The sequence below is a fragment of the Neopsephotus bourkii genome, unplaced genomic scaffold (genome assembly GCF_033783945.1).
Source record: "Neopsephotus bourkii isolate Nb327-2 ecotype Australia unplaced genomic scaffold, CSIRO-AGI_Nbou_v1 NB_1542, whole genome shotgun sequence".
Lineage (NCBI taxonomy): Eukaryota > Metazoa > Chordata > Aves > Psittaciformes > Psittacidae > Neopsephotus > Neopsephotus bourkii.
The window spans coordinates 7,079,854-7,097,553 of NW_026902018.1; the positions used below are offsets into that span (position 1 = coordinate 7,079,854).

At 41.6% G+C, this 17,700-nt stretch overlaps 1 protein-coding gene and 1 long non-coding RNA gene across 4 annotated transcripts in view; both read left to right on the top strand.

Annotated features, from left to right (window-relative positions):
- Positions 1-16,696, top strand: part of LOC133221722 (uncharacterized) — a 49,675-nt gene extending 32,979 nt beyond the window's left edge. For 2 of the 3 annotated variants that reach the window (XR_009728054.1, XR_009728056.1), the window contains exons 2-3: positions 11,835-11,862; positions 12,391-16,696. This is a non-coding gene — a long non-coding RNA (uncharacterized LOC133221722). Of the gene's footprint in view, positions 1-10,538; positions 11,746-11,834; positions 11,863-12,390 lie in introns of those variants that run through there. The other variant, XR_009728055.1, reaches the window with a different exon arrangement.
- The window catches only part of ZDHHC8 (zinc finger DHHC-type palmitoyltransferase 8), a 117,501-nt gene that overhangs the window by 50,524 nt on the left and 49,277 nt on the right, over positions 1-17,700 (top strand). The gene's annotated exons all lie outside the window — the stretch shown is intronic.

Sequence of the window (17,700 nt, forward strand, 5' to 3'; positions counted from 1 at the left end):
CAGGAGGAGCTTTAGTAAAGAGCTTTCTGTAGGGTGTTCAGCACACAGCCATTCCGCTCTGTGTGGCTGTACCAGGGTTTATGCTCCAGGGCTGCAACAGAGGCAGCAGGGGGACACTTGGATCAGCGTTTTTACAGACTGCCACTTCCCAGATCTGGGCCAAAGCATGAATGGTTTTGAAAATCAACATTTCCATTTCAGACATGGTTCCCTCTTACTTAGCATAGCAGCAGATACTGAAGTTTGAATTTCTCCAAAATCAACAGCTAACTTGAGATAATTGCAAAGGGGAAGGATAGTGTGAAGAAATGCTGTTAGACTGTTCTTAGAATCATAGAATAGTTAGGGTTGGAAAGGACCTTAAGATCATCTAGTTCCAACCCCCCTGCCATGGGCAGGGACACCTAACACTAAACTATCTCACCCAAGGCTTCATCCAACCTGGCCTTGAACACTGCCAGGGATGGAGCATCCACAACCTCCCTGGGCAACCTATTCCAGTGCCTCACCACCCTAATGGGAAAGACTATCCTCCATATATCCAGTCTGAACTTCCCCTGTTTAAGTTTTAACCTGTTACCCCTTGTCCTGTCACTACAGTCACTAATGAAGAGTCCCTCCCCAGCATCCCTATAGGCACCCTTCAGATACTGGAAGGCTGCTATGAGGTCTCCATGCAACCTTCTCTTCTCCAGGCTGAACAGCCCCAACTTTCTCAGCCTGTCTTCATACAGGAGGTGCTCCAGTCCCCTGATCATCCTCGTGGCATCCTCTGGACTTGTTCTAACAGATCCATGTCCTTTTTATGTTGAGGACACCAGAACAGCACACAATACTCCATCCAGCTGAGGTCTCACAAGAGCAGAGTAAAGGGGCAGGATCACCTCCTTTGCCCTGCTGGTGATGCAGCCCAGGATACGGTTGCTTTCTGGGCTGCAAGCACACACTGAACCTGGCTCATGTTCATTTTCTCATTGACCAACGCCCCCAAGTCCTTCTCCGCAGGGCTGCTCTGAATCTCTTCTCTGCCCAGCATGTAGCTGTGCCTGGGATTGCTCTGACCCAGGTGTAGGACCTTGCACTTGGCATGGTTAAACTTCATGAGGTTGGTATCAGCACACCTCACAAGTGTGTCGAGGTCCTTCTGGATGGCATTCCTGTTTGAGTACACCTGAATAGAGAACTATCCAAACCTTTCCTGTGCTATGTATGTCTCTGAGGCTGTTGTGTACAGATGACAAGCTTTCACTTAAAAAAGCCCCGAGCTTAAAACTTACCTATGTAGTTGCATCCAAGCTAATGTTGTAAAGGAATGCGTTGGCCTGTTCCTTGTTTCGTAGTTTGGTTTTTACAACCTGCGATGTGGTGTTAACCTGTGGCAGAAGGGAAGCCGTGGGAGTGTGGGAAATGTGCACACAGGCAGCATGTTGGCAGGTAGTGGTTGCAGGCATGAGCTCAGTTTTCCATTCATTCAGAATCAGATGGCCCAAACCCTCCTCAGGTTTAGCCATATTTTTCAGGTTTCTGTTTAATTCTTAAATTCTTGCTGTCATCTAAGTTAATGTGGTCACAAAATGGAGGCTTATATGCCAAAAAAGCAATGAAATGAAGTCATACAAAAGTGGATGCTGTTAATTTCAGTTACAGTCATTGAAAAGCTTTGGAGAAATTAAAAGGCTTGGAGTTTATTTTGGTGGGACTTTTTTTCCTAACAAAGTATAAATAAAAAGTGCACCCTTTAAACAGATGGATGTGTGAATGGCAAGAAAGTAACCTGATCTATAAATATAAATGAAACTTTGCCTACTTACAGCTTCAAGCCAAAAAGCATTAGGTTTTAAAGTAATTTTCAATTAAAAAACCCTGCTTTAACTTGAAAATAGTTTTCCTTCTGAACAGAATATTTCATACTGAATGACTAGAGAGAAATCTGTAGCCTCATGAGGCTCTTGATGGGAATTGCTTTTTCAACTGAGCAGCTCTGTCAGGCATGTAGATCTGAAAGTCGCAGCATGCTCAGCCTCTACCCTTGTTGCCAAAGTTCTGCAGGCCAAATTATTCCCAGTATGACACCTAAAAAAATTAATCTGTGTTGATTTGTACTTCCTCTTACAGTGCTTTTCTTGCAACTATTACTTCAGCTGTACTGAGTCCATCTCGCCCTATATCCTGTCTTTGACTGCAGCCAGTAGCAGTTGCCTGAAGAGGAGTGTTAGAATAAGGCAGATGAAATGCTTGGCCAAAAAATTCTCGTTGCTTCCTATGACTGCAGTCCAGAGTGTTCTTAAATCAGCAGTGGTGTCTTCTTTTGCACAGAGTCAAGCAAGGATCATGGAACATGTTGCAGAGAGCGCCCTGGCAGTATGGCTAGTGGTGGGTCTAGGTCTGCCAGTGTCTGGCTTCTTGTGCAGAGGAGTCAGTAGATCCAGTCCCAGATGTCTCGATGGAGAAGCTATGTTGTTTACCAGGTTGGGGGGGATAGTCTGCTCAGGTGAGCATGTGGCACCTTTGTCATCAGCACGTCCTGGGCAGTCCCACGCCAGAGCTGACTACTCGGAGCAGGTCTGGGAAGAGAATTTGCTTTTCTGAGCTCAAGCAATAATATGTTTTGTGCATAATGAAGTAGAATGGACTCTAATGTAAATAATTATTGTACTAAGGCTAAAAATGTTAACACCACCTTCTGCAGCCAAAAGCTATTCAGCTAAAGTGGAGAGTTGAAATATGCAGGGGGAAAGCCTTCTTCAGAAAAGCAAAGGGGCACTAAATGTTATTAGGAGCTGTTTTGCTATCACGTGAGTGCTGATCCCCACTCTCCATTGCAGTTTTAGGCTGTTGCTTTTCTTCCTGAAGATTACTGTTCCTAAGGAAGGTGCAAGGAGGCCATACGAACTGTGTTTCCTGCTAACAGCCCCACTGCTGGAAACTTAGAGAGCTTTTCAGTTTGCCAGACTTCTGGTGAAAGCCTCTGATCTGAGTTACACAATCAAGCCTCAGTTCATGCCTGTCGTGGAGGCCGGGAGCTGCTAACATGTGGGCAGGCTTCAGTCTGCCTCTGAAAAGGTTTTGTTCAGTGTGTGCCTCTGCTTGGCTCGTCAAGCCCTTGCATTTTTCAAAATGTTAAGTATTCAGCTCTGCTCCACTACATTATCTCACAAATCTTCTATTGTTTGGCCCTTTTCTGAAGGGCACATTATGTGCAGTGACGTGAACGGTGGCCAAGCCATATCTGCAGTGCACACAAAGGTGCTCTGGTCTTGAGCTGATGCCACCCACCATCGGGAGGTCTAGGACTGCCTGACTCAGGGGTTCTTTAGACTCGTTCTTCTTGGCTTAAACTTGTGAATGAAAGCAGTAAATTACTGCAGCTTTTGTTCAATGGGGGCAGGCAGTGATAGGTACATAATGCTCCTAGTCTTGGAGTTTTCAGATGTAAGGGAGCTAAGATGTACCTTGTCTTCTGTGACCTTAAGAGAGAGCTTTGCTTAAGCATCTAGTTGCCAGTGGAGAGGGTTAGAGGAAAAGAAAGAAAAAACCATGTTAAGGCTCAAATCTAGTCCCGCTGAGCTGCTGAGTTTCAGTCAAAGGCAGGAAACAGATGGACGGGCACAGCTGCAGAACGTGCTGCATCTTCTCTGGAAAACTATCCACTGTGTGCTGCAAGCAGAGACATCAGCACAGTGCTCCAGTACTGCACGGAGCTGCTGCGTGGTGCCAGTGGATGGATGGTCTCTCAGCCCATGCTACTTGTGGAGATGCCATTTCAGAGACTCCCAGTGATGTACGGTTGCCTGTTTCCAGGATCTGCTTGCTGTGGTAGAAGAGAAATGCATCAAAAGCTCATTATGTTCCTAAATCTTACATTTGTGAAGTATGCAGTGGGACCGGTCCATGTGAGCTTACCCTTATATCCTTTCCAGAAGCACCTCATTGCCCTGTCTCCCTGCTGAATTCTCCATTTTAGACTGGACAGTTGAATGATGAAGAGGTCTTATAAATCAGTGGGGTCTCAGAGGCAGCCAGAAAAAGCTCTGGGAAGCCCTGGGGTGGTGTTTCTTACATTCTTCTTGAGATAGAAAAGAGGGTCCAGCAGCCAAGCAGTGTCCCAGGTCTGCTCAACCACTCATGCACTCTTGCTCAAGAGCTACACTTCAAATGTTAGTCAGTGTGTATTGTTTATCTGTCACCGACAGTCCTTGACTCCTCCTGTATTGTTGAGAGGTGCACATAGATCTCTTCCCAGAACAGATCTGCATTTTTGTTATTTAGGAGGTTTCTTTAGCAGTTTAGTCATCTATCTTCTTTTGCGTAGTTTTTGCAGAAATTAAAGTAAAAAGCCTGTGTAAGCACAACTGTAGCAGGGAGAATGTGTTTCTCTGCTTGCTTTCCCTTTTCCAAAGACAGAGCCTTATTGAAATATGCTTCCTTTCTGGCTACTAATGGGGTTTCCTTCCTTCCTACTTGCAATGAGCTTAACATTCTCCCATCCTGTTGGATATAAATTTCAGCCTGAACTGTTTTCTCTGTTGAGGTGTTGAGTCACTGGCCTTGAATGGGAACCTGTGATGAGAGGGAGAAGTCGGGGCTTGGGAAGGAAGAGGTTTTCCAGCAGTTTGGCGTGGTACATGGGAGGAATTTTAAAAAACAAGGATAAGGTGCTATTCATTTTTGCCTGAGGCTGCTCATAGTTTTATTTCCTAGTTTTATTTCTGGATGTTTTCCTATGTTGGATCTGGATAAATTCCAGGGCATTATACACAAAATACCTAGAGGAAGAGCTGGTTCCTGCTCAGTAACAATGTTCCATTTTAAGCTGTCTCAGGTTAAATGGAAAGGAAAAATAAAATGATGCCATGTCACTGGAATTCTTTCATCTCCTGGAGGAAAGATGCTGAAAGTCTTGCTTCAAAGGCTCTGTCTGGGAATTATGTCCTGAAGCCTGGATATTCTCCAGGGCTTAATTGTGCTTATTCATAGAAACACTAAACTTTATGAACTGGACAGCAGACCTAAATTTGGCTCTAACTGCGGAGAGGGTGCTGTTTTTTGCACACTCTGATTAGCAACACTGGGCACAGATATACACTGTGGAATAATAAGTAACAGGGACAGGAATTAAAGCAAGCTTTGCTCTGAACAGGTGAGCTAAACCAGTAACCTTTCTATCTGAATTTCCCACTTAAGGAAGGTTTCATTTTGTGTGGTGTTGGGTTGTGTCATGTTGGGTATATCTTGTCTGTCTCTCCCCACAGAACTTCTTTCGCGTCTGAAGTCTGTGGTAGGAGACTGGGGGATAGGAATTTGTATCTCCTTCCGTATCATCTTGCTCTGCAAGATGAAGAAAACGTGACTGAGCAATGTAGTAAAATCAGAAAGAATGAGATTAGGTTACTGCCTCAGATAAACTTCTGCCAATTTTGGAGAAATCTGAATCCAGTATCTTTGTTACTATTTATGTTTTGGAGGTTCCTTTTGCCTTTCCCCCCAACCCCAGCAATAAGGATGAGAAATTAACTTTTAAAACTAAAACTCAAATTAACATTATTGTGAGCTATCTGAACTTGTGTGAAAACAATTGTGTAGTTGGCTTAACAAAGAAAGGGTGCTTCATTGTTTGGTAGAAAAGCAGTTAAGACTTCAAAACCAGTTGAAACCAATGCATACACTGCCTTCATGGATTTCCTTAGTTTGCTGTCTTACCTGTGCAGAATCAGCAGTGCAAGAGGGTCACAGAAGTGTTTTGAGAGGGCTTTTGTGTTGTTTATTTGTTTTTGTTCTTCTGCTTTAACTGCAGATAAATTTATAAGGGGTGAGATTCTTTGGTAATACCTTCTTTTTAGAAAGCTGCTGTATGAAACTGGAAGGGTTTCTTTGGGTTTTTATTAAGAGCTCCACCTTGTTTCTGATACTACTTAGGATTTTATTGAGAGATTCTTCTTCTATACAGCTTCCTTACAGCATTTTAAGTAAGTATGCAAAAAAGCTGCAGAGAAAGATCACTGGGACAAAGCAAGAAGCATTCTTTGCTGTTGTCACAGTTTTGTTAGTGTTGGGGGAAATGTGGAAATGTTTTTTAGTTGGTATTTACCCCCCCGGAAGTTAATTTGGAAACTTGCTGATGGGAAATTAACAAAAAATATCCAATGTGGAAATTATTTTTTTAATGTAGTTAACATAAAAATGTTGAGTGACTTATTTTTTGAATGGAAGTCACAACATTTAGACATATAAGAATATAACTGTCTTTTAAAATGTAAAATAGCTCCATGAGACTACTTAACTATCTGTACATGACATCTTCTAGTCTCCTTAACTACTGTTTGCTTTGTTAGATGAAACACGGATTTGAAAATTAAAGACAGTTGTGGTTTGGAAGAGCAGTTGTTATCAATGAACTCTGTTTCTTGGAAAACTAAGAGCACAGAGCTGGTAACTTTGGCTTTGGAGTACTGAAGCCTATGTCAGGCAGATGTGAAGGATTTTGATGATCAAGGGTACGGTATATTTCAGTGGGCTATTTCCATTTCCATTCTCCTTGAAAGTGTGCACCTTCCCTCTAGCTGTGCTTGAAAAATCATGAAAAGAACCACAGGCTGGAAAGCAGCTAAACCAATCTAGATTAAAGAGGCTGCAGTTTGGGATAGTTGAAGGCCTCCTTACTATGGCAATTGGAAGCCCAAGCGTAGAGGCTGAGTAAAGTGTTGTTACAGTTTTCACCAGTCTTCTGGCTGCTGACCTGATATTGGAAGATTTTAATCTAGCATAGAACAAATATCATCGTCATCGTTCATATCTCTGAAAGCAGCAATGTGCTCACTGTCTTTTATGTTTGATTCTTGCAGACACTTCAAATATGTATCTTATACCTCGTATCCTGCTTTTGAATTTGTACTGCAATATCATAACACTTCATCTTTCAGTGGAAGAAGTAGCTTTAGAATGAAGCCTAGTAAATACCTCAGGGCTATACTCTTGCCTCTGACCTCTAAAAGAGGTCAAACCAGCTGAATTCTCATTTACGGAAGAAAACTTCCTATGCTGCATAAGCACTGTACGCATTTAGGGAGATTCAGGAGAGTTGATCTTGAAGTGTCATTTAGTTTGGTTGTTCTGTTTTCATGAAAACATTCCCTGTAAGAGCCCTTGAACACACACTAATGAGGAAAGAGGTGAATAGAAATAGACCACAGAATTCTGAATCCCTATTGTACCATCTAAGGAGAGACTAAACTTTGTAATTAAATATACTGAACAGCTCTCTCCAAGCCTCTTCACACTTCAAATTTTAAGTTGAGTACTGTAGTGTGAGCCCATCTTGAATCACATGTCCATGAAAAAGCTCCAGGTCAGCAGGGCCCAGAACTACCAATTACTTCCTTTTCTGTTGGGAATGCTTGTAACATAGCTCTTATTTTTGGTATCCGACATTCAAGATGGGAACTGGAGTGGTTGGAGGCATGAAGGTCCTTGCAGAAAATACCAGACCAAGTGACAACGTTGTTCCACCCCTGAATCAGGACACAGTGGTGTATAGTTGCTACAGAGTCCTGTACAGCTGCTAGATGACCAGTGTCTGAGTCAAGATCAGTGCTGTGGCATTCCCCTTCTGTACCTTTTTATTAAGCAAAATTCTTTGGACAGAAGCAATCCTACCAAATTTAGGAGAATTTGGGAAGATTCCCCTTCCCTGCCTTTTGGCTTAAGGCTGTAGTTCACCAGAAAATGCCATATAAAAAAAGGGAAATTAGAAGGCTGGAGCACCTCTCCTGTGAGGACAGGCTGAGAGAGTTGTGGTTGTTCAGCCTGGAGACAAGAAGGATCAGGAAAGACCTTACAGTAGCCTTTCAGTACCTAGAGGGGCTGACAAGAAATCTGGAAAGGGTTTCTTTTACAAGGGCATGAAGAGATAGAAAGGAAATGGCTTTAAACTGACAGGGGAGGTTTAGATTAGATATTAGGAAATAATTCTTCCTTGTGAGGGTGCTGAGGCACTGGCACAGAGTGCCCAGAGAAGCTGTGGCTGCCCCATCCCTGGGTTATTCAAGCCCAAGTTGGACAGGGCTTTGAACAACCTGGTCTAGTGGAAGGGTGTCCCTGGCCTTGACAGGGGATTGGAACTCGATGATCTTTAAGGTCCCTTCCCACCCAAACCAGTCTGGGATTCTGTGAGAATCACCAGCCTCTCTGGCAGGTCACTAATCTGGCAGTGAGAGGGGCAGCGCCATTGTCTGGGCCAGCACTGGGGAGGACTGTGAAAGTCTCATCGACTGGTTAATGGCAACATACTGAAGTGTCAGGCAGGCTCATTAGGGACATGCTTTTAATTTGGTCAGACAGGCGCTGCCAGGCTCCATTGTGCAGAATTAAGCAGTGTGAATGGAGCCCGTAAGCAAAGCTGCTGGAATCTGCTTTTGTGTTCCCTTTGGACGGCTGTCCTGTTTTTGGTGTCTTTTCCAGTTCGAAGTGGCCACGTGGAATTTTGGCACTGTTAGTGTTACAAAAGGGTAGTTATACACTTAGTGAGGAATTGGCCTGCACAGAGGGCTGCACAGTTCCAGCACTTCTGTCACTGAATACCTATTAGCTGTGAATAGACAGCTTCTCCACCTGTGGTGTCAGGCTCTGTGCTCACCCTAGGAGGCTGCCTTCCTCCCCAAAACCAAGAGGAATTTGTGCCTTTGTCTATCCAGATGCAGGGATATCTATTTAGGGAGATAGTGTTTTTCCAAGGGTGGAAAAACACTTGCTGCGTGGGAGGCATTATTTCTTACAAACAAGCACTGAGTTTCCTCATTTTACTTTACCAGGGATTTCTATTAGAATAAGGCTGAAGGGAGGGAGATTTGGAATGATTCTGGGAAGCTTTGACTCAAGAAGGAGAGAATGATTCATGGATTATTATTGTTATTTATTAAGGAGAACAGACTATTAAACCTAATCTTTTGCTTATCTTTCTCTTTGAAAACTTAAAGCACTTATGCAGTGACCCCAGAAGAGTTTGTGGGTTTGAACCAAGGTCCTTTGGCATAAAAACATAAATCCCTTCTGTGGGTGCTAGTATACAACCATTTTAAGGTTGATTTATTCCAAGATTTATTCCTATTACCTTCATACTTGGTAATTATTTTAATAGTAAATCCTCAGTGCATTCCTTCTCTGTTTGTGAAGCAGGGTGGTAAGTCAATCAGGGGAAGTGGGGGCAGCAGAGGCAATTTGCAAAACAGATCTGACAAGTCTTGAGACTTGCCACTTTCTGCATTGACAATGCTCAGTTTATCTCTGGTTATTGCTGGAGTCTTGAGGTCATTCATTCACGAGTCACTCTTTAGTTTTGATGGAGAAAAATCTGATTACTGAGAAAAGCAGCTTGTTTAGTAGCAACCTTTTTCTTCTCCTTAATTTGGAAATGAGTATTTACTTCTCAAAAATAACTCAAAACGTAAGTTCAGTTACAGTGTACATTAGAAAGAAGTTTTTAAGCTCTAGCTTAACATAAGTTTAAGAACTATGAGGTGATTTACATTTATTTTTGAATCCTGATACTATGAAAAAAAAAGATCAGTGCAATGTAAACTATGTTATAATTAATATTTGAGAAGAGAATTTAAATGAAGGAAGAAGTAAAAACATGGTCTGTGTCACACTGTAATTTCATTCTTGGACTTCAGAAGATAACATAACTGAGTCTTTTAGCTAATTCCTTAGGTGAGTTCATTAAAGAATCAAACTAGATTCTGTCCAGTTTATGAAAATGAAAAGGCACTTGACCGTGGTCACACAGTCTTATCTTTTCCACTTACGGTATCACACTGTAAAGGCCCATACACCACTAATACTTTTGGATATGTTGTCAGTAGCTGAGAGTCAGTGAAGCTTCCAAGCTTTTAACTAACTCTTAACTGGTGGAGACTGGAACAAACATCTTCATTATCCTCCTGGAAAATCTTGTTGGCAAAGCACTCTCATCATATCTAAGCAGCTGTTGTGGATTCTGCTTCTATTGTTGTCTGTTAAATTGGGTAGCAGCGTAATCCAGCAGGGATAGAGAATGCGTGCAAAGACTCTTCTAGTGAGAAAAATTAAAGAAAAAGGACAAGCATCCATTGTCACAGCATGGATAGAAACTTGAACTTAGATCTGTATTTTACTGCACTAGGGAAGGCAGAAATCCTCAGCTTCCAATACTGTGAAGGGAACACTTTTGACCAACCCAATGCCTATCCTAGAAAGATTTCATTATAGGCTCAAGGAAACTGATTTCCGTCAGTAGGTCTAATAAACACATTGTGCTAAGTTGTCTCCAAGGTTTTAGATAATCAACAGAAATCTTAATTAAGTTCTGATAAGAATTCATGAGTAATTATAGACATTTACTTGACATGTAAGCAATCCTCTAAGGTCACCAAAAATAATTTATTGGTTCATATTTATTAATGCAGTTGAAACTTCCTTTGCTTAAAGCTTCAAAGTAATGTCAACCGCGTGGCAGTGGAAGAGATGTAATAAGGTATCACAAATCCATCAATAGTTTCTTATGCCTGGAATGAACTTGTCCTGTGTCCTGTTGAACAATCTGCATAACGGTTTCGACAGAAATAAGATAAACTCTGTCGGGATTGTTAGTACCTTCCAAAACTGAACTCCAAAAGTGAGCCATACAGTCAAGCATGGGAGTGTATGGGTAAAATTACAAGGAGAGGCTGTATAAGAGCAAACATATGTCAAACATAGGGTATAGCTTTCCTCCTAATGGGCTTGGGCTTTGTAGGCCACATAGGTTGCCAGAATTGAACACGATATAGTTTGTGGCTTTTGTGTCTTATTTCTTAATGAATGCATGATGTACAAATCAAATACTGCAGCAAAATATGAGGAGCTATAGTTACCCTACCAAGTGGCCTGTCTCCTGTCCTTGATTTGACCCCTGGTGTTCTCCTCTGCTATCCTTATCTCCCTCTCTAAATTAGCAATCTACATAAAGAAAAGGAACATCAAAGATCAATCCCAGCAAGACAGTTCCTCATAATGAGAATAAAGGCTCTGTTTTATGGAAAGATCTTGTCAGTCAACATGCTAAAATCCACAGTCTGAGCAATACATCCCAGAGACCATTACTGGGGAGTGTGGTTGAAACTATTTCCCTGGGAGTGATTTTGTTTCTTGGGCAAGTCTCTCACAGGTGAAATCTATTAGGAAGGCCAGACCACTTCCTATAAGCAAGCAAGCAAGGACAATTCAAAGAATAGGCAATGATGTGTTGCCTTATAAGCAGGGAAGGTCTAAGAGAAGACTGCAGATTTTAGTGGAAATAGAATTTTTTGGGGAAAATCCATAGTCTGTAATGGGATTTTGAAAGGAGCTATTTATTCTATGCAAAATTGTCCAGTCTACAGAGCTGGTAATTTAAAAAACAAACAGAAATGCTCAAAGAAAAGCTCAAGCAGCCTGACCTGGTTATTGAATGGAAGTTGCCCTCTTTTTGTGTAGTATAGGTGGGACTGACGATAGATTTAAGTCATCTGTTATTATAGTCATTGCTATGCAGTGTGATTTACTTTGCCATGGGTAATTTCAACTGCAGCAGCCAATGCTGATAGTTCGAGTTTGGTATCGCCACCATTTGCGATCTGAGATGCAGTCCTCTTTTTTTTACATACACACACCTTGCTTGTTTTTTCCTGGAAGATGATCAAAAGAATCAATCTTATAGGGATCTTCCTCTTCACCTGAGAGGCACAGAGTTAGGTAAGTAGTTACTCTTGCAGATTCTCTTAACAGCACCCCCCAGCTTCAGCCTGGCAATACAGCACTGACATGTTCCTCTTCTCTCCTAGGAATGAGACTGCAAGATCCAGCAAGAAGGTATGCTGTATAGTTAGTTACAACAGATTCCATATCCATTCCAAAAAGATAAGTTTTTTTTCCTTAGAATTCCTATGAATCTGAAATTCAAATATTCTTTGAAGTCAGTTCTCTTGCAAAAATTTCTTTATCTTTCTCCTGTAATATCTTAAAGTATATGTAGAATGTGGTAATTTCTTGTTTTGCTTCCTTGGCTAGAGAGAATTTAGTGCGTATTTTTGCATTGCCTCACTAGTTTGAGTGGTTCATCTTGCCTTCCAAAACTGATTACATGTCCATCAATTCAACCAAAAACCATTTTTGAGAACTCCTTGCCACTGTTATATATACTGAATAAATCAGAACCAAAGTCTCTCAAATACATTTTTCTGTGACACAATAAAATGATTGCTAGGATATAACAGTCTGTAGCTGGAACTGAGTTATTTCAGCATTGAGCAAATAAACCAGCCAACCTTCCTGTTCCCCACCCCTTCCACTAAAATCACTAAGAAGTGTATAATACAAGTATCTGATCTTTTTCTGCAGCATCCAGAGAAGCCTGCAGAAGCAACCACCTGAAACAGTCCTCTTTGTGCTCTCCACCTCACGTGCCTTGTCTCCGAATCACTGCATTTGGGCTTTCTCCTGACACTGAGTCAGTCTGCTTGTTATTAAACATTTTCCCATCTGCCTTTGGCTCCAAACTGGATTTCTCCTGGATCCTGAAAGCCGTGAATAGTTTTGAAGGAAAATTACCTGAGAGAAGCAGAGTACAACCTGAAGAGCCCTCCACATGTTACCGCTAAGTCCTGGAAGCCTCCCTTCAGGATTAGTGCTTCCTTAGTTGCTTCAGTGGCCAGGACTAGTACTGTGCTGGTCAGCAGGTCTCTGGGGGTGCCCTTGGCTCTGGTTCTCCCTCAGGTTGTTTTCACTCCTCTTTCTTCACAGCAGTCTTTCCTCCTCAGCTACTCTTCTTTCTGTCTTACCCATGTGATGTTGCTCTTCTGTGCAAATACACATAAATCACAGTTGCCCTGGTTCCACCTTCCACTCTTTATATTTGACTATTAAATTTCACTTTATTTTTAATCAAACCAGATCACATGTTTGGCATGTTTAAGTTGCCACTGTGAGGTTCTTCTCCAAACAGAGTTCAAACCATTATGTTACAGTCTGTACCAGACCCTTCCTAGCAGCTGTGTTTATACAGCTCCTAGTAAAATGGGTCCCTGATTAGGATTTTTGAATAGCTCATTCACTGAAAAAATGGTGTTTTGAACTAGCTAAAGCTATTTAAAAATTTGGGATAATACATGATTAAAAGTTTTGGGTTGAAGAAATGTCAGTGGCAACACCCTGCCAAATTTTAGCCCCAAAACATCATCACCATTCATATCACAAAGATTAAGTTACTGGGATTTAATTGGGCAAGAAGTGTTTTGCCTGTTTTAAAGAAAATAGCTGAAAAATTCATTTGATAGAGATTGAAAATTATATGTTCAGAGGAGTCTCCCAAAATGGATAAAAATTTGGTAAATTACATGAAGCTAAGGATATGTTTTTTATCTTGCAACTGTCAGGCAACAGTAATTTTTGGCCACCTTGATCCAGAATAAGAAACTGAACATTAGACCAGCTCTGGGGTTGCTTCACACCTCTCAAGACAAACTGAAAAACCAAACCCCATCTTCTACTCTGGGTGACACTGATAATACGCTGAAGACACTGTGTGTTGGACAGGTGGATTCTAAATAACCATTCTGTTCCTGCCATGCCAGGCAACCTCTCTCTATGAGGTTGGAGGAGGGATGATGGTTGGTGTGCCAGCAGCAATGCTTTCTGGAGTGCAGGGAGCCCTACAGGCTTGAAAGGCCTTAAGGCTGGGAGGAAAAGGTACATCCTCTGGACTGTTCCCTGCTGTGGAGTTAGCTGCATTTCCAGTATTCTGCAAATTTGGCTACATGCTTTCTTGCTGCAAATACTAGCATTGAATAAAACCAGTAACCATGTATTAAGGCAGGGAAACACAAGTGCTGCTTCTGCTCCATTCAGTGGTAACACATGATTAAAGGACCAAAAGCTATTTCAGCTGACAAACTCCATACTTAAATGTTTTTTTAAACTGTAAACTAAGAGCAAAGATTTATAAGTTTGTGTCATGGTTCATAAATCTAGATCTCCTCTTGTCCTTTTACTCTAGACAAATGGCTTGTAGAGGAAATTGGAGTGGTTTGGATAAGTCTGGGTTTCAGCAGTCAGCCCTCTTAGGTCAGACATGTAAGAAACATCTGTAATTGTTTGAGGAATTTGGCAGACAGTCTTGTACTTAAATCACATTTTCCCCTTTGAAAGCTGGAAATGCCCGTGTATAAATTAGACACACCAGCCACATACCTGAGCACGTGTGGAATTAGACAAGGTATCAACTTGCTGTTACCTTGCAAATCCTACTGCAAGGGAAAAGCAAGTTGATACCTTGCTATAATAAGAAGCTGGTTTAATGTTCTTAAAAACCATTTATCTTTTTTCTGCCCCAGAATAAAATCTGATAGTTTTAAGGGGAGTTGCCATTAAGAGGCAGGCTCCTTCAGTGTTCAGAATTTGCTGCTTAGATTTTGACTAAGACTAAAATCAAAAGGTTCTTTGAGTAAAATTATACAGACCCTCCTTTCCACGCAGAATTGCTAAATTATGTGCATAGTTGTCACATACTGGGCTTCTGAGTACATTTAACTTGTGCATAGTCTGTCTAGAATCATCCTGTAACGAGATGATGTGAATTCAAAGCATATTAAATTTAATCCTGGTTTTCAGGATTATACCCTGCAAATTTAAAATTGCAGAGTATGCAAAAGGCATAATGTTCCTGACTGCTCAGTATAAAAAATGAGGCCCAGCTCAATGTGAAGTAAGTTTCTGGTTCTGCCACTGAAAGCGAACTCAGTAAACTGGCTTTAGTGGGAGATTCAAGCTGATGTCTGGTGACCTTTGTCAAGCAGGGCAAATGATTGCTATGTTTGCTACAATTGCATTAGGCTGGATGCTTCTGGTACAGCCTGAGCAAATGAAGTTTAGAAGTCTGGCTGTCTGTCAGCAAACTTTGCCTTCTGATTGATTCTATAAATGCTGTAGCATAGACCCTCCAGGCAGGAATTCGAGGCTCTGCTTTATTTGATGCCAGGTCCTTTAATAATTTCAGAAAGTGATTTTGCTTGTAATAGAAAACCATGATGAAAACAGACAAAATCATGAATAATGTGTTAAAGTCAATTCCTCTGTGTCAGCTTCCCGCATAGCATGCCCTTTGGTGGGCACAGTAGCTGTCTGAACAACCTGAGGAAGAGGCTGTCAGACAGATGCTTCATACAGGCTGCATCTCTGTGTGTTGCAGCTCAGGAATGACATAGCGTAGCTGTCAACTATAGCTGGACAAAGAGCCAAAACCAGGCACAAACACACACACATCCCCACCGAAAAAAAAAAAAAAAAAGCCTGAATTTCCAACTACCTGTTATCTTTTTTTGTATGAATGACCTGTAAGAGCTAAAGACTGTATTGATGGTTCAAAGACCCAGCTGTGATTCTGACCTTGACCACTGAAATGCTAGTAGCTTTACTCTAGAAGTATCCTTGGTAGCTTTAAGCTCAAGGATGTACTAGATTTCTTCCTAGCAGCTCTCAGTGCCCAATCTTGTGCGATGCCAAGCCTTCCCATGTTCAGCACCGTGCTTGATTCAAAGGACAGGCTCAGTTGGTTGTCAGTAGCCTTTGTGAGGCAGTGATTTTTATTGTGGGCTGATTGAGCAAGAATCACACTAGTGGGAAGGAAGGTGGAAAAATTGTCTCCCTTTAAGCCATTGCTGGAATAAAAATCACTCCTCCTGTCTTCAGAATGCCATTACTATAGCACCATGGAAAAGGGACTTACTGTTTTCTTGCAACACTCCGGCACCTCCTTTACTCTTGTTTTCCTTTCTATCCTCTGTGCTTTCTCCTTCCTGCTCTTTCTTCTATATTCAATATCTCCCTCTGTTTTCACTTACTCTTCATTTACACACTTAATGCAAGGCAGTCAGTTTTAACTGCTCTTTGTCGGCCTTTACTCCCTGGGAATAATCGACATCCTTTCTGCTCCCTTCCCAGGGCTTTCTTGTATGCCAACGCTGTCATGTCTTAGCCAGTTGAAAGGCTTCCGGCTCTTCAGCCAAGCAAGTAGTTGATAGCAACAACCTGGGTGCCTGACTGGACTCAGCTGAGTATCTCTCCTTTGGGATATTCTTGGTGGCTGCTGCTATGCTCGATGCAGCACAGCCCAGTTTCTCTGTATGTGGTGGGGGTGGCCGGAAGGGCTGTCATAGAAAGTGCAAACCATCCTGGTTTCTTCCACAACTGCATTGTTTTTCACATGAAAAATACAGGTTTCCTCTTCAGGAAGATTATAATCTTTCTGGAAGATAATTTTCACATCTTCAGGGGAATACAGTGTACCATTTCTCTTGCAAGCCTAGCTGAACCACTTCAGAAAGTGGCAGTGAGTATGTTATTGCTGATTGACAGTTGTCAGTCACTGGTTATACATCTTCAATGTTTTTCCTGGGCACGCTGCATTGCCTGACACAGCTCTCCAGAATGTAGCAGGAGGCCATGCAGCATTTTCATTTATTTGTTTGTGGAGATAGCTGCAGGATTGCAATGTCAGAAATTATTGCTTAATCTTAAGGGATTTCTTGGCATTTTGTTGCTACAATAAAGTCATAGTTGTCACAATGGCTTAGTACAACCACAGAATATATGTACAATTACTCATGCAGCCTGAAAATGTACTGCAATAATAAAATACTGCATTTACATATCTGCGACTTGGATTCATTTGAGTCTTCTAATGCTACTTTTGTCTTTGCTGTGTTGTTTAAACGCATATTTCTCATATTTGAGTTTTATAAAGATGTTAAGAAGAGTTGCGTGCTGTCAGTCTGGTCACATTTTGCAACCAGTCTTAAAATATGTGGGGTTGTGTCTCAGCTGTCTTCATTACCTAGGCATTTCAGTTTTGCAAATCCATATTTATGAGGAATTTGTTCCAGAGTAGAACTGCCATTGCATTGTTAATACTAAGATGACAGTTGGTCTGCAAACGAGTTGTCAAGCACACAAAGGCAGTTTCCGCTGGAGTTGTTTTCAGCTGTCCTGAGTCCCAGCCAGTCCATGTTGTGAAGCATTTGCAAAGTAAGATCAGTGCAGTGCAGAACTGCTGCTGAAATACAGGAAAGCAGATTCTTGAGACAAAAATGAGGTTGCTGTGTCTCCACCCTTGCCCTAGCAGGTCAAAAGTTAGCTTTGCTTAAGAACATAAAGGTATCTGCTTTTCTGTGTGGCTTAGTTGATACCACTTTGTTCGGGGTTATGTTCACTGTATGCAGAGCATTAGTGTACAGGAGGAATGGATTTTTCCAGTAGAAATTATCCTAGTTTCACAAGTGTGAAAACCACTTTCTCTGTACTGTGTTTTTGAAGATCCTTTCTCACACTATAATCTTTATGTCTATTCCTCTTGTCTCCTGTGAGATATTTCAGTTCAAGCATTATGATTAAGTCAGAAGAGCATTCACCTTGTGTACAACGTGACGAATGCTCCAGTTACCTTCTTACCTGTATCTGTGGGATTAGACCATGAACTCTAATAGTTGAAAACATCCCTGGCAGGTTACTCATACGCACAGTCATTTTGGTCTAAGTAGAATTGCTTATGTAAGTAAAAAACCTTAATCGTATCTTGTAGTGCTACTTAGCATAGGCACATTGGTCATTGATGGAGTATTGCTGGAGGAGCTTTCCCAGTGCTTCTTTGTGCTTTTA